The sequence below is a fragment of the Parasteatoda tepidariorum genome, chromosome 2 (assembly GCF_043381705.1).
Source record: "Parasteatoda tepidariorum isolate YZ-2023 chromosome 2, CAS_Ptep_4.0, whole genome shotgun sequence".
Lineage (NCBI taxonomy): Eukaryota > Metazoa > Arthropoda > Arachnida > Araneae > Theridiidae > Parasteatoda > Parasteatoda tepidariorum.
Genome location: NC_092205.1, coordinates 97676877 through 97690260, shown reverse-complemented (window position 1 = coordinate 97690260; position 13384 = coordinate 97676877).

Genomic DNA, 13384 nt, shown 5'->3' with positions numbered 1-13384 from the left:
ATATATAAGTTAGTTAAAATTGTTATGTTGTTTTCCATACATCATCACGCCTACTTTATGATGAAATAAGAAAAGTTTTGGTATTAAATAAATAAAGCTATATTCGATTTAAAATTCATTTTATTAGCATTCATTGGTGTTTTTATGGAAATGGGCTAAAAAAAAACTAAAAGCGTAAATTTTATTCTTAATCTTTTTTATAGAAATTGATTTGTTCATGAAGATTTTTACTTAACATAATTGTAGAGTGCGTGAGAGGACGCTATACCGGGTGCGAAGATAAATTCTCTTTCGACTACATTAGTAATTTATAATATAGAAAAATGCGAGATCAGATATACCAATTACATTAGAGTAATCTACAAGTTTCAACATTTGAAAAATCTTAGTTTAATTTTGGTTTATCTAAACTTACTTTTTCTCTGTATTTTAAATTACTAACGTAGTTAAAAGAAGTAAGTTTACTCGAGTGGTCATAGCGTCCTCGTTAAGCAGGCAGACTTCAGTTTAACACTAAACATAACCGGTCAAATGACCGTTTAACAACTTTTACATCGAAAATACGCTCATCATCTTATCGGTTTTTGCACATTTGACTTTTTCTAACAATTATACACAGTAATAAAAATTCTATTGTAATATTGATATTAATCATGGGTGCAAATACTACTTCAGGGTAAGGGTAGAGCTTACGAAATCAATTATTTCAGTTTCCGTAATGTCGTGACAAATTAATAAGCAAATTAATCATTCTCTTGATGTTGTTGTTGGTGTTAATTTACGTCGCACTAGAGCTACACAATGGGCTATTGGCGACGGTCTGGGAAACATCCCGGAGGATGATCCGAAGACATGCCATCACAATTTTGATCCTCTGCGGAGGGGATGGCACCCCCGCTTCGGTAGACCGACGACCTGCGCGCGAAGTCGAGCACTTTACGGTAGCACAGTTTAACGAGGACCCATACCGCACACCCTCGGTCCCTACGCAGACTGATCCAAGTGGTCACCCACCCGCACACTGACAATCATTCTCTTGAATAACTTAGATTGAGCCCTAGTATGTGAAAACACGATTATTTTTAAATATTTTTAGGCGCTGTATTTGCGCCCCCCCTCCTCTTTTAAATTTTTTTTCTTTTTCTTTTCTTTTTTCAATTCCTGCTATTAGTCAACACTCTTCCTCTATCTTGTTAAAATTTCCAATCGTTAATAAAATACTTTTCATTCATCGCGCTTGTTTATCGGCACGTGACTTTCTCCCGTACATGTATGAAGTAGATAGGGCACTTCCCGATAAAGATATCGGGAGAAAGAATAAATGCCCCTTACCTGACAGATTGAGAATAAATGATAATTGGCGAAAATCTAAAGAATGTCAGAAGCATTGGCGGCATAGAATGCAAAATGTATACTGGTATATTTGTGTTATTTTCTATAGAAAACGCCAAATAAACGGGTATTAATATAAAAGGGTTTAATTAAAGGTTTTTATATAAAAAGTATTCTAAATAGTAAAGCCTAAATTATTAAATATTTTAATGAAACAAAAGAATACAAAGTGTAGTGTAAGTATCAGAACATGATCATTTTTAATTAAACTTCAAATACATGTGCTAGCATTTTATTTTTTATTTTACTTTTAACTAAAAGGGGCTTCCTGAATAGGTGAAGTCTAACTTCATTTTTAGCACTCATGGGTGCACATGCATAATCATAGGGGGCACGTGCCCCCTCCAATCATATTAAAAAAGTTCAAAAGATTTAAGCTGCTTATTTTTGTTAAACCTCTTCAAAGCTATTTTTATTTGTTATGAAAATGAAAATTTAAATATTAAAATTTTTCTATAATGTAACAAGAGCCGCAATGACTCAGCGGATAGAGTGGTCGCCTTCCAATGAGGTGAACCGGGTTCGAATCCCGGCGATAGCTGGTTGACACGAATTCCGCATCCGACTTGCACCGACCACAGTGCTAACGTGAAATATCCTCATTGGTGGACGGATCATAAGTTCGTGTCCCCTTGCAGTCAGGCTAAACGTGGGGGGTTCTCGTGGTCTTCCTCTCCATGTAACGCAATTGCGGGCTACTTGTATCAAAAAGTCATCCACGAAGGCGCATTTCTCTCAACACGTGATCCAGAAGTTCCCTTGTCTTCTGAATTTGGTTCAAAATGACAAGGCTACGGAGTTGAACATTAGTAGTCGTAAACCCAAAATCGGTTCGACAATTCAAAGACGGTTATAAAATGAAATATAATGCAACAAAAAAATTTCTTTCTATAACGTAAGTGATATTTTTACAACTATTTAATTTTTAATAAATTTATTTAAATTCGAAATCAACGATTTCAATGAAACAAAATTATTGTTATTCCAAGTTTAAAATCGTAGTAGTTTTAGTTTAATTTACGCACAGTATAATTTTTATTATTTTCAATATAATCACAGTGTAATAATCTTAAACGATACTTTTCCTGGCTGTTAAAAATTTTCTAGAATCGTTTTTAATTTTTTTTGTTTTGCTTCATAGCAGCAAAGAAACTTAACAGCGTGTTGAAACTTACAACTCAAGAGTTATATTCTGATTTGCTTAAAACATGAATGTTTTGGATAAAAAAATTCCTAAGCTAGCTTTATATAATTATCTTGTGATTAGTAACCAATAAATTCTGAACTGATTTTAAATGTAACATAAAATACTTCAGTATGTTTCCATAGAATATGTTCGAAATTATACTTGATTATCAAATAACTTTGAAAAAGTTGGCACCTAAATTGGAAGACCACATCGTCCTAAATGTACAAAAAATCAAAAAGTGTCATACTGTTACACATAATAAAAATTTAAAATTTTAGACGTTAAGGTCATCTCATAAATCATCCCATCTAAGAATTTCATGGTTCAATTATAGATTATATTGCATTTACTTCTCTTAATAAAAATATATATACGTCATATAATGTATGATATACCATCAAAGTTTGAAATAAACTAATTTCTAAAATAAAAAAACGTTAATCCACCCCCCTCACCAAATAACCTCACATCATACGAATATAGGTCAAAATTTGAGGCTACTTTGAAGAAAAAAATCAGTTTTTCATGCAATTTATATGAAAATAAACAGCTCTCTTAAATAATTTTCTTGAAAAATATTAAGTAAAAATAAATTCAAATACAAAATTCACCTTTCTGATATAGTTAGTCATTGTTATAATTTAAAAAACAAAATTCTGATGGGAAAAATGAATTTTTCCCATATTGAGATATTTTAAACTCTAAATATAATTTCCTGCTACAGTCTGTTATTTACATGCGAACTGTCATGAAAGCATCTTAAAAATCATCTAAAAAGGGAGGGAGGTCTGAAATAATTTTTTCCACAGTATATAAAAATAATTTAAAAAAAAGCACGAAAAAACTTAAATTCGAAACTGGAGACCCCTTCCACAATGTCAAATACATTCGTGCTATAGATCATGCCTACTGATTCAATATAAACTAGAAAAAGAATTAACGGTCTTGCTCTTTGGAAACTATAAAATTTTTTTTTCATTTTTTGAAAATATAAATCACGTTTGTAGCTCGTAATACTTGTTCTTTAACTTTGACAAGTCCAGCAGTGGATCGCAAAGACACGGTTCCCAGTAGAACACCGAAGTCAAACATCACTGGCTGCAGTCAGTAAGCGGGTGGGTAACCACTTGGATCAGCCTGCGTAGGAACCGAGGGTGCGCGGTATGGATCTTCGTCAAACTGTTCTACCGTAAAGTGCTAGACTTCGGGTGCAGGTCGTCGGGCTACCAAAGCAGGGGGGTCATCTCCTCTGCAGAGGATTAAAATTGCGATGGCATGTCTTCGGATCATCCTCAGGGATGTTTCCGAGACTGTCGCCATTTAGCTCATTGTGCTATTGGCGACGCTGATAAAGTGCCTACCTTAACTTTGACAAGGATTTAGAAACCACAAACCTTTAGATGTAGACTCCCCGGTGGCGCAGTCGGTTCGAACATCGCTAGTCGAGTGCTTGGGTTCGATACTGGCGTTCATCTTTACAGTCGCCCAACATGATGCACGTTAAATCTGTTATAGATAAAAGTCCTCTCGTTAGTATGATATAGAAAGGGGAGTATCAACTCAGGATCAGTCACATCGTCTGACTGAGCTCAAATTTACTCGACTAAAGCTGTTAAGTATCTTTATTTTGCATATGCAGGCTTTGTGAGCTCAAAGTACAGCTTAACCCCTTGTTAATTTAAGGAACAGATAGCCCAAGTTGGAGAAGCCCCTCTCCCACTAGGAAAAAAAAGCAGGATATGCTTGGAATAGGTAAAGGGATGGACCACCCCCTTACATTGGGTTGGCTGGAAATAAAGGCAATGTCAGGAAAACACACTACATGATTGGTTGACATTTAAAAACTGATATCTTAATTACCCTATTTTTGAGGTAATTAAAAAGAAATCCGGTTAGAACTGAGGAAACTTTGAACTTTAGTAGATGGTTTAACAGGTACTATTCAATGCTCCAATTTAAAGGGACGGAGCAGCTAAGTTCTAAAAAAAAATCTTGGAGTCATCGTTTTTTATCTTGCTTTCTCAGACTCGCTAAAATATATTCTTTAAATATGAACAATATAATTAAACTCAAATTTATTAGATTTTCATCGCTACATATTTCTAGGTAAAAATCGAAATTTTTGTTATTTAAAGCTCTGATCGCAGAAGTGTAGAGTCATAAGATCTTCGTATAAATTGCTAGGATATTTTCAGTTAAATTTTTCGAATTTTTTGCTAGCTTTAAGGAAATGAGAATTTGGAAGGAATTAGTACATTTATATGGATCTGGTTTTTTAGAATAATCAAAATCTTTGAAAGCTAATAAAAACTTACAACAGCAAATAGCTTCCGTTGCGTCTAAATAGAATTATCTTTTATACGAGGATGAAAACTTCATTCATTTCATTTCATTGGAAGTGTGTACACTTTAGTTAGTAGAAAAATATATTGGTAATGACTGCTTATCAAAATTGCCGACATTGCTTATCAAATTTATGTAGCTGGAATATTACGTTCGTGTAATAATGGAAAATTAAGATTGAGATTTAATGGATTTGAAAAGGTCTACCTCCACCTCAGCATTTAGAAAATTCTGAAGAAACTATTTGTACAGTTTAATTTAATTCATTAAATTTTGTTCTAATGAACCCAGTCACAGAATGTTAAAAATTTTTTTTTGAAGTTTTTTAAAGTTTTAAAAATGCTTTAAAATTTAAGAAACTTAGAATAACCTTGAAATGCAAAAAAAAAATATTTAAATTTGGAAACTNCCAGAAAATAAAACTGTTTAAATTTGTTAATGTATCACTTGGTAAAAAAAGAAAAAAATTGTTTCTTTTCAATTTTTTTAAACATATGAATTAATAATAATAACCTGTTTATTAATATATAAAGCATGCAACTATATTTGAAAAATTGATCTTTTCAGAGTATATTATTTAAACTTTTATTTGATTTAATATCATTAAAATATTACTTTTTGAAAAAACTCACTTGAAGTTTTCAATAGTACCTACTATAAAATTATATGAAGATTCGAGTTACCTTTTACTTTAATATTAAAAACTTAATCATATAAATCATGCAACTCTACTTGACAAATTTATGCTGCACAATAAATTATATAAAAGTAAATGCAAAACAATAAGTTTTAGTAAAAAAAAATATTTTTTTTTTTTTTTGAAAAAACCCACTTATCGTTCCAAGTGGACTTTTTCAAGGTGGGCCCGAAGAATAAATGCCCCTTACCTGACAGATTGAGAATAAATGATAACTTGCGAAAATTTAAAGAATCACAGAAGCATTTGTGAATAAAATGCAAAATGTATACTGGTATATTTCGTTATTTTCTATTAGACGACAAAAACGCCAAATAAACGGGTATTTATATAAAAGGGGTTAATTAAAGGTTCTTATATAAAAAGTATTCTAAATAGTAAACCCTAAATTATTAAATATTTTAATGAAACAAAAGAATGCATAGTGTAGTGTAAGTATCAGAACATGATCATTTTTAATTACCATACAAATACATGTGCTAGCATTTTATTTTTTATTTTACTTTTAACTAAAAGGGGCTTCTTGAATAGGTGAAGTCTAACTTCATTTTTAGCACTCATGGGTGCACATGCATAATCATAGGGGGCACGTGCCTCCTCCAATCATATTCAAAAGATTTAAGTTGCTTATTTTTTTAAACCTCTTCAAAGCTATTTTTATTTGTTATGAAAATGAAAATTTAAATATTAAAATTTTTCTATAATGTAACAAGAGCCGCAATGACTCAGCGGATAGAGTGTTCGCCTTCCAATGAGGTGAACCGGGTTCGAATCCCGGCGATGGCTGGTTGACATGAATTCCGCATCCGACTTGCACCGACCACAGTGCTAACGTGAAATATCCTCATTGGTGGACGGATCATAAGTTCGTGTCCCCTTGCCGTCAGGCTAAACGTGGTAGGTTCTCGTGGTCTTATTCTCCATGTAACGCAATTGCGGGCTACTTGTATCAAAAAGTCATCCACGAAGGCGCATTTCTCTCAACACTTGATCCAGAAGTTCCCTTGTCTTCTGGATTTGGTTCAAAATGACAAGGCCACGAAGTTGAACATTAGTAGTCGTAAACCCAAAATTGGTTCGGCAATTCAAAGATGGTTATAAAATGAAATATAATGCAACAAAAAAATTTCTTTCTATAACGTAAGTTATATTTTTATAACTATTTAATTTTTAATAAATTTATTTAAATTCGAAATCAACGATTTCAATGAAACAAAATTATTGTTATTGCAAGTTTAAAATCGTAGTTAGTAGTTTTAGTTTAATTTACGCACAGTATAATTTTTATTATTTTCAATATAATCACAGTGTCATAATCTTAAACGATACTTTTCCTGGCTGTTTAAAATTTTCTAGAATAGTTTTTAATTTTTTTGTTTTATTTCATAGCAGCAAAGAAACTTAACAGCGTGTTGAAACTTACAACTCAAGAGTTATATTCTGATTTGCTTAAAACATGAATGTTTTGGATAAAAAAAATTCCTAAGCTAGCTTTATATAATTATCTTGTGATCAGTAACCAATAAATTCCTTTTCTTACAGAAAATCTTTTTTTTTTTTACTGAACTGATTTTAAATGTAACATAAAATACTTCAGTATGTTTCCACAGAATATGTTCGAAATTATACTTGATTATCAAATAACTTTGAAAAATTTGGCACCTAAATTGGAAGACCACATCGTCCTAAATGTACAAAAAATCAAAAAGTGTCATACTGTTACACATAATAAAAATTTTAGATTTTAAGGTCATCTCATAAATCATCCCATCTAAGAATTGCATGGTTAAATTATAGATTATATTGCATTTACTTCTCTTAATAAAAATATATATACGTCATATAATGTATGATATACCATCAAAGTTTGAAATAATCTAATTTCTAAAATAAATAAAACGCTAATCCACCCCCCTCACATCATACGAATATAGGTCAAAATTTGAGGCTACTTTGAAGAAAAAAATTAGTTTTTCATGCAATTTATATGAAAATAAACAGCTCTCTTAAATAATTTTCTTGAAAAATATTAAGTAAAAATAAATTCAAATACAAAATTTACCTTTCTGATATAGTTAGTCTTTGTTATAATTTAAAAAAAAAATTCTGATGAGAAAAATGAATTTTTCCCATTTTGAGATATTTTAAACTCTAAATATAATTTCCTAATACAGGCTGTTATTTACATGCGAACTGTCATGAAAGCATCTTAAAAATCATCTAAAAAGGGAGGGAGGTCTAAAATAATTTTTTCCACAGTATATAAAAATAATTTTAAAAAAAGCTCGAAAAAACTTAAATTCGAAACTGGAGACCCCTTCCACAATGTCAGATACATTCGTGCTATAGATAATGCCTACTGATTCAATATAAACTTTAAAAGAAATTAACGGTCTTGCTCTTTGGAAACTATAAAAATTTTTTTTCATTTTTTGAAAATATAAATCACGTTTGTAGCTCGTAATACTTGTTCTTTGACTTTGACAAGTCCAGCAGTGGATCGCAAAGACACGGTTCCCAGTAGAACACCGAAGTCAAACATCACTGGCTGCAGTCAGTAAGCGGGTGGGTAACCACTTGGATCAGCCTGCGTAGGAACCGAGGGTGCGCGGTATGGATCTTCGTCAAACTGTTCTACCGTAAAGTGCTAGACTTCGGGTGCAGGTCGTCGGGCTACCAAAGCAGTGGGGTCATCTCTTCTGCAGAGGATTAAAATTGCGATAGCATGTCTTCGGATCATCCTCAGGGATGTTTCCGAGACTGTCGCCATTAGCTGATTGTGCTATTGGCGACGCTGATAAAGTGTCTACCTTAACTTTGACAAGGATTTAGAAACCACAAACCTTTAGATGCAGACTCCCCGGTGGTGCAGTCGGTTCGAACATCGCTAGTCGAGAGCTTGGGTTCGATACTGGTGTTCATCTTTACAGTCGCCCAACATGATGCACGTTAAATCTGTCATGGATAAAAGTCCTCTCGTTAGTATGATATAGAAAGGGGAGTATCAACTCAGGATCAGTCACATCGTCTGACTGAGCTCAAATTTACTCGACTAAAGCTGTTAAGTATCTTTATTTTGCATATGCAGGCTTTGTGAGCTCAAAGTACAGCTTAACCCCTTGTTAATTTAAGGAACAGATAGCCCAAGTTGGAGAAGCCCCTCTCCCACTAGGAAAAAAAAGCAGGATATGCTTGGAATAGGTAAAGGGATGGACCACCCCCTTACATTGGGTTGGCTGGAAATAAAGGCAATGTCAGGAAAACACACTACATGATTGGTTGACATTTAAAAACTGATATCTTAATTACCCTATTTTTGAGGTAATTAAAAAGAAATCCGGTTAGAACTGAGGAAACTTTGAACTTTAGTGGATGGTTTAACAGGTACTATTCAATGCTCCAATTTAAAGGGACGGAGCAGCTAAGTTCTAAAAAAAAATCTTGGAGTCATCGTTTTTTATCTTGCTTTCTCAGACTCGCTAAAATATATTCTTTAAATATGAACAATATAATTAAACTCAAATTTATTAGATTTTCATCGCTACATATTTCTAGGTAAAAATCGAAATTTTTGTTATTTAAAGCTCTGATCGCAGAAGTGTAGAGTCATAAGATCTTCGTACAAATTGCTAGGATATTTTCAGTTAAATTTTTCGAATTTTTTGCTAGCTTTAAGGAAATGAGAATTTGAAAGGAATTAGTACATTTATATGGATCTGGTTTTTTAGAATAATCAAAATCTTTGAAGGCTAATAAAAACTTATAACAGCAAAAAGCTTCCGTTGTGTCTCATAGAATTATCTTTTATACGAGGATGAAAACTTCATTCATTTCATTTCATTGGAAGTGTGTACACTTTAGTTAGTAGAAAAATATATTGGTAAAGACTGCTTATCAAAATTGCAGACATTGCTTATCAAATTCATGTAGCTGGAATATTGCGTTCGTGTAATAATGGAAAATTAAGATCGAGATTTAATGGTTTTGAAAAGGTCTACCTCCACCTCAGCATTTAGAAAATTCTGAAGAAACTATTTGTACAGTTTAATTTAATTCATTAAATTTTGTTCTAATGAACCTAGTCACAGAATGTTACTAAAATTTTTTTTTGAAGTTTTTGAAAGTTTTAAAAATGCTTTAAAATTTAAGAAACTTAAAATAACCTTGAAATGCAAAAAAAAAATTGAATTTGGAAACTAGGTGCAAAGGAGCTTTTAATGAATAAAAAGAATTAGATAAAATAACGGAATTAGTTTAACCTACTAATACACAACGAGAAAAATTCCTTAACCTTTAACGCAGATTAGACACTAGTTTCTCTTTTTATATATTTCTGACACTTTAATCACAAGTAAAAATTATATTTTGGTATTTTTAATCATAAAACTAGTCTAGTAGTTAATTTGTAAAATTATCCAAAATTTATACTGAAATATATAATCAAAAGTTTTAATTTTTTTTCTCATTTAATCAAAAATTCATTAATTGATTTTGTAAATGAATGAAATATCAATGATAAATAACTATTTCATAGACCTAATTAACTGCAAATAAGTTTAATTGTTTAGAAGTGAGCGGCGTTAGAATTTTAACTTTACATCAGGAAAAAAATTAGTATAAAATAGAATATGGCACAACTTATAAAAATGCTAAATATAATATTTTCATTTGTTTCAACTTTTATACAAAACTACGAAATGTTTAATAAAAATACTGCGTCAAAGAGTTAACACTTTTAAAGTTACACGGCTTTCGGAAGAAGTAAACCATATTAAGAAATTTAGGATAACTCTCCACACTTAATTTTCCTGATAGATTCAGAAGACGATATTGTCAAAATAGTTTTCATATCTGATAAAAAAGCTCTTTCATTCCTGCTAGAAAGCACAATTTTACTTTCGATGTCTACAGACTTGCACGAATTCGATCTCCCAATTAGGCTAGGAAAATATTCCTTTAAAAAAAAAGAGCAGATGTTGACTGGTATAAAAATTAATCAAATTCTTTTAAAACAGTGTCTTAATGTCGAACTGAATTTAGTCCTGACGACATTTACGTTTGCTTCAACAACTATCCGTAAAGTATAAGTATTTACAGAAAAGTCCAACTAACATCCTAATTTCTTGTTGCAAATTATATAAAATCAGGATAAATGCGTCAATATCCTCATTATCTGTAAAGGGTTAATTTAAAACTGAATAACTCATTTTAGTGGGAAATAAAATTTTCCACATCAAGAAATTAAAGCCACTATATCTGTCAAATAATTTTATTAAAAAGAGCATTTTATAATACATATATTTATTTAAAACCGCATCTTTACATGTTACTCTATTCACAAATTAGTTTTAAACAACATCTTCCTTAATTTACATGGAGCTCTAATCACATTTACAATAAAGTCTCATTAAAAATTTACATGAACAACATTAAGCTTCTGCCCTATTTACAGAACATGTTACATAAATAGAAATATCTTACATAATTTACATCAAAATATTTATATTCACATGGATTTAAAGTATGAAATGAACAGTGAGATATGAAAACAGCAACTTTGCTATTCAGTTGCACAATACAGAGTCAAAAATATCTATTGAAAATTCTCATTGCAAAAATATGTATCATTCATCACAAAAATTAACCTATATACATTTAAATTTACATTAATTTTATTTCTTTCTAAATAGTATATTACACAAAAGATATCAGAAAGTTAACACTAAAGATTTTACTTCAAAATTTTCTCCTACAATTAAAACTTATTAATTTTTGATAAATCGTCTACAACTAACCATTCGTTTTTGATAAATTCAAAAATGTTTAAACTTTTATATATGAAAGGCAGATTTGCGCATTTAGTTTAATTTCTGGACTGCATTTTTAGATAAAGCACACTATTTTCGCTTGAGGTTCCAAGTTATTAGTTTAAGTTTTTCCCAGTTTTTAATTTATCAATTCCAAAAAATGGCATAGTTAGAAGAAAAAAATTCCAAGAATTTCGAGAATTTTAAGAACGGAATTTTTCCCCGAGGGCTTAGTGCTACTTATCTAATTTTTATTATACAACCTGTATAAGTTTTGTTGAACATACGATCAATATAGCGATTGAAGAAAACTGGGAACACTCGCTTTCTCAAAAGTCATTGCAGTATCATATTAAGAGTAAAAACGGAGTACATATTAAAAAATTAATAACTAGTTTCACGTTCTTTAATCAATAGATACTTCCGTTAAAGATTTAAGGTCTCTTCACAGCACGAGGATACTGATCCACTACAAAAGAGTGCATGTGTGAATCGAGAAACGGCTAGACGAGTGTGAAGCATGACGAGAAAGCAGAACGGCCGTCTTCCACTTCCACGTCAAATTCCACACTAGTCTAGTATAAAGGCTCCTATACTATCAGAGCTGACCTATCAAGCAATATTGGAGCAAACAAGTTAGCAAGTTAACGTTATGTTAGTATTAGTTATGTTATGTGCTTATGTTAGCTCTTTGCTCCAAAAATAAATGATAAGTCGGCCTGTTTAATTTAGGGGGTTTTAGTCTAGAACATACCGAAACTTCAGGTTCACACTTGCACACTTAAGCTGCAGATCGATGTCCCCAAATTGCGTAAACCTACTATATCATCAACTATAACCGTGCTTACTAGCTACACTTCATTCAGCTGTCTTATAATCGATGTCTTAATATTTACGTGCTATCAGATTTAAATTTCGTTCTCTGCAATTTGGTACTTGCACTCCAAGGAAAAGACAACCAATACCCATGCATCTGACCTATGACGTCAGCAGCAGCTAATCTTTATCAGCGATATGGAGTATTAAAGTTGAGCTAAGTCACTCTACATAACTTAAGATATTAATTAACGTTGAGTTAATTAAAATGAGAGCCGTATAGCAAGTCAAATTTGTTGAAATATAATTAATTCTAGTCTACTTCTTTTACTTAACTTTAATTTAATTGTAACTGTTATATATTTTTGTTGTGTGTACCTGGCAACTTCGATGCATAATAAGTTTGTTTGTGTTCTACATGGCTGCGTGCCTGTCTTTGTGTAGAATTGAAATATTTGTGAAAGGCTGCGTTACTTAAGATAATTGGTACTTGACAGGCTTGGCTTCCTCAAAGTAGAATAAAAAGAACAGTTGCTAGCGTAAACAAATGCCACGTTTCAATAACCAATCAGGATCGAGATACCCAGGTATCCAATTATAAAATGATACAGTTGCAATTTCGATATAGTATCTCAAGATTTACTTTGGTGTATCAAATTTTTATGGCACTCTTCTTACAATGGCCTTACCATGTTTGTTTGCTTTGAGTTAAGCGGTACAATTTTTAAAGTTTAATGCCTAAAAGTAGATGAGAATTTCATATAAATTTTAATTCTTAGAAAGTTAGACTTAAAACAGTTCAGATTCCGATAGTTAATTTAACATTTTGTATGTGTTTTAACATTATTGAATTTTAAATTTGTGTAAAAATTTCTAGCCTTATACCATTGTTTAGCTTAGGTTAAAATGTAAATGAATAAAAATTGAGATGAAATTTTTAGGAATTTGCAAATCTGCATTTCATATAATACACACGTTTTAATCACAACAAACTTATTGTTATCTTTTGTCATTAATTCTTATAGAAGTACTAAACGCATAATCAACATACCATGAGAATAAGAAAATTTTACTGAAAAGAAAAAGATTTAAAAATGAAGAGATTTAGAAATTTAGTTTATACTTTACCTCGTGGATTTT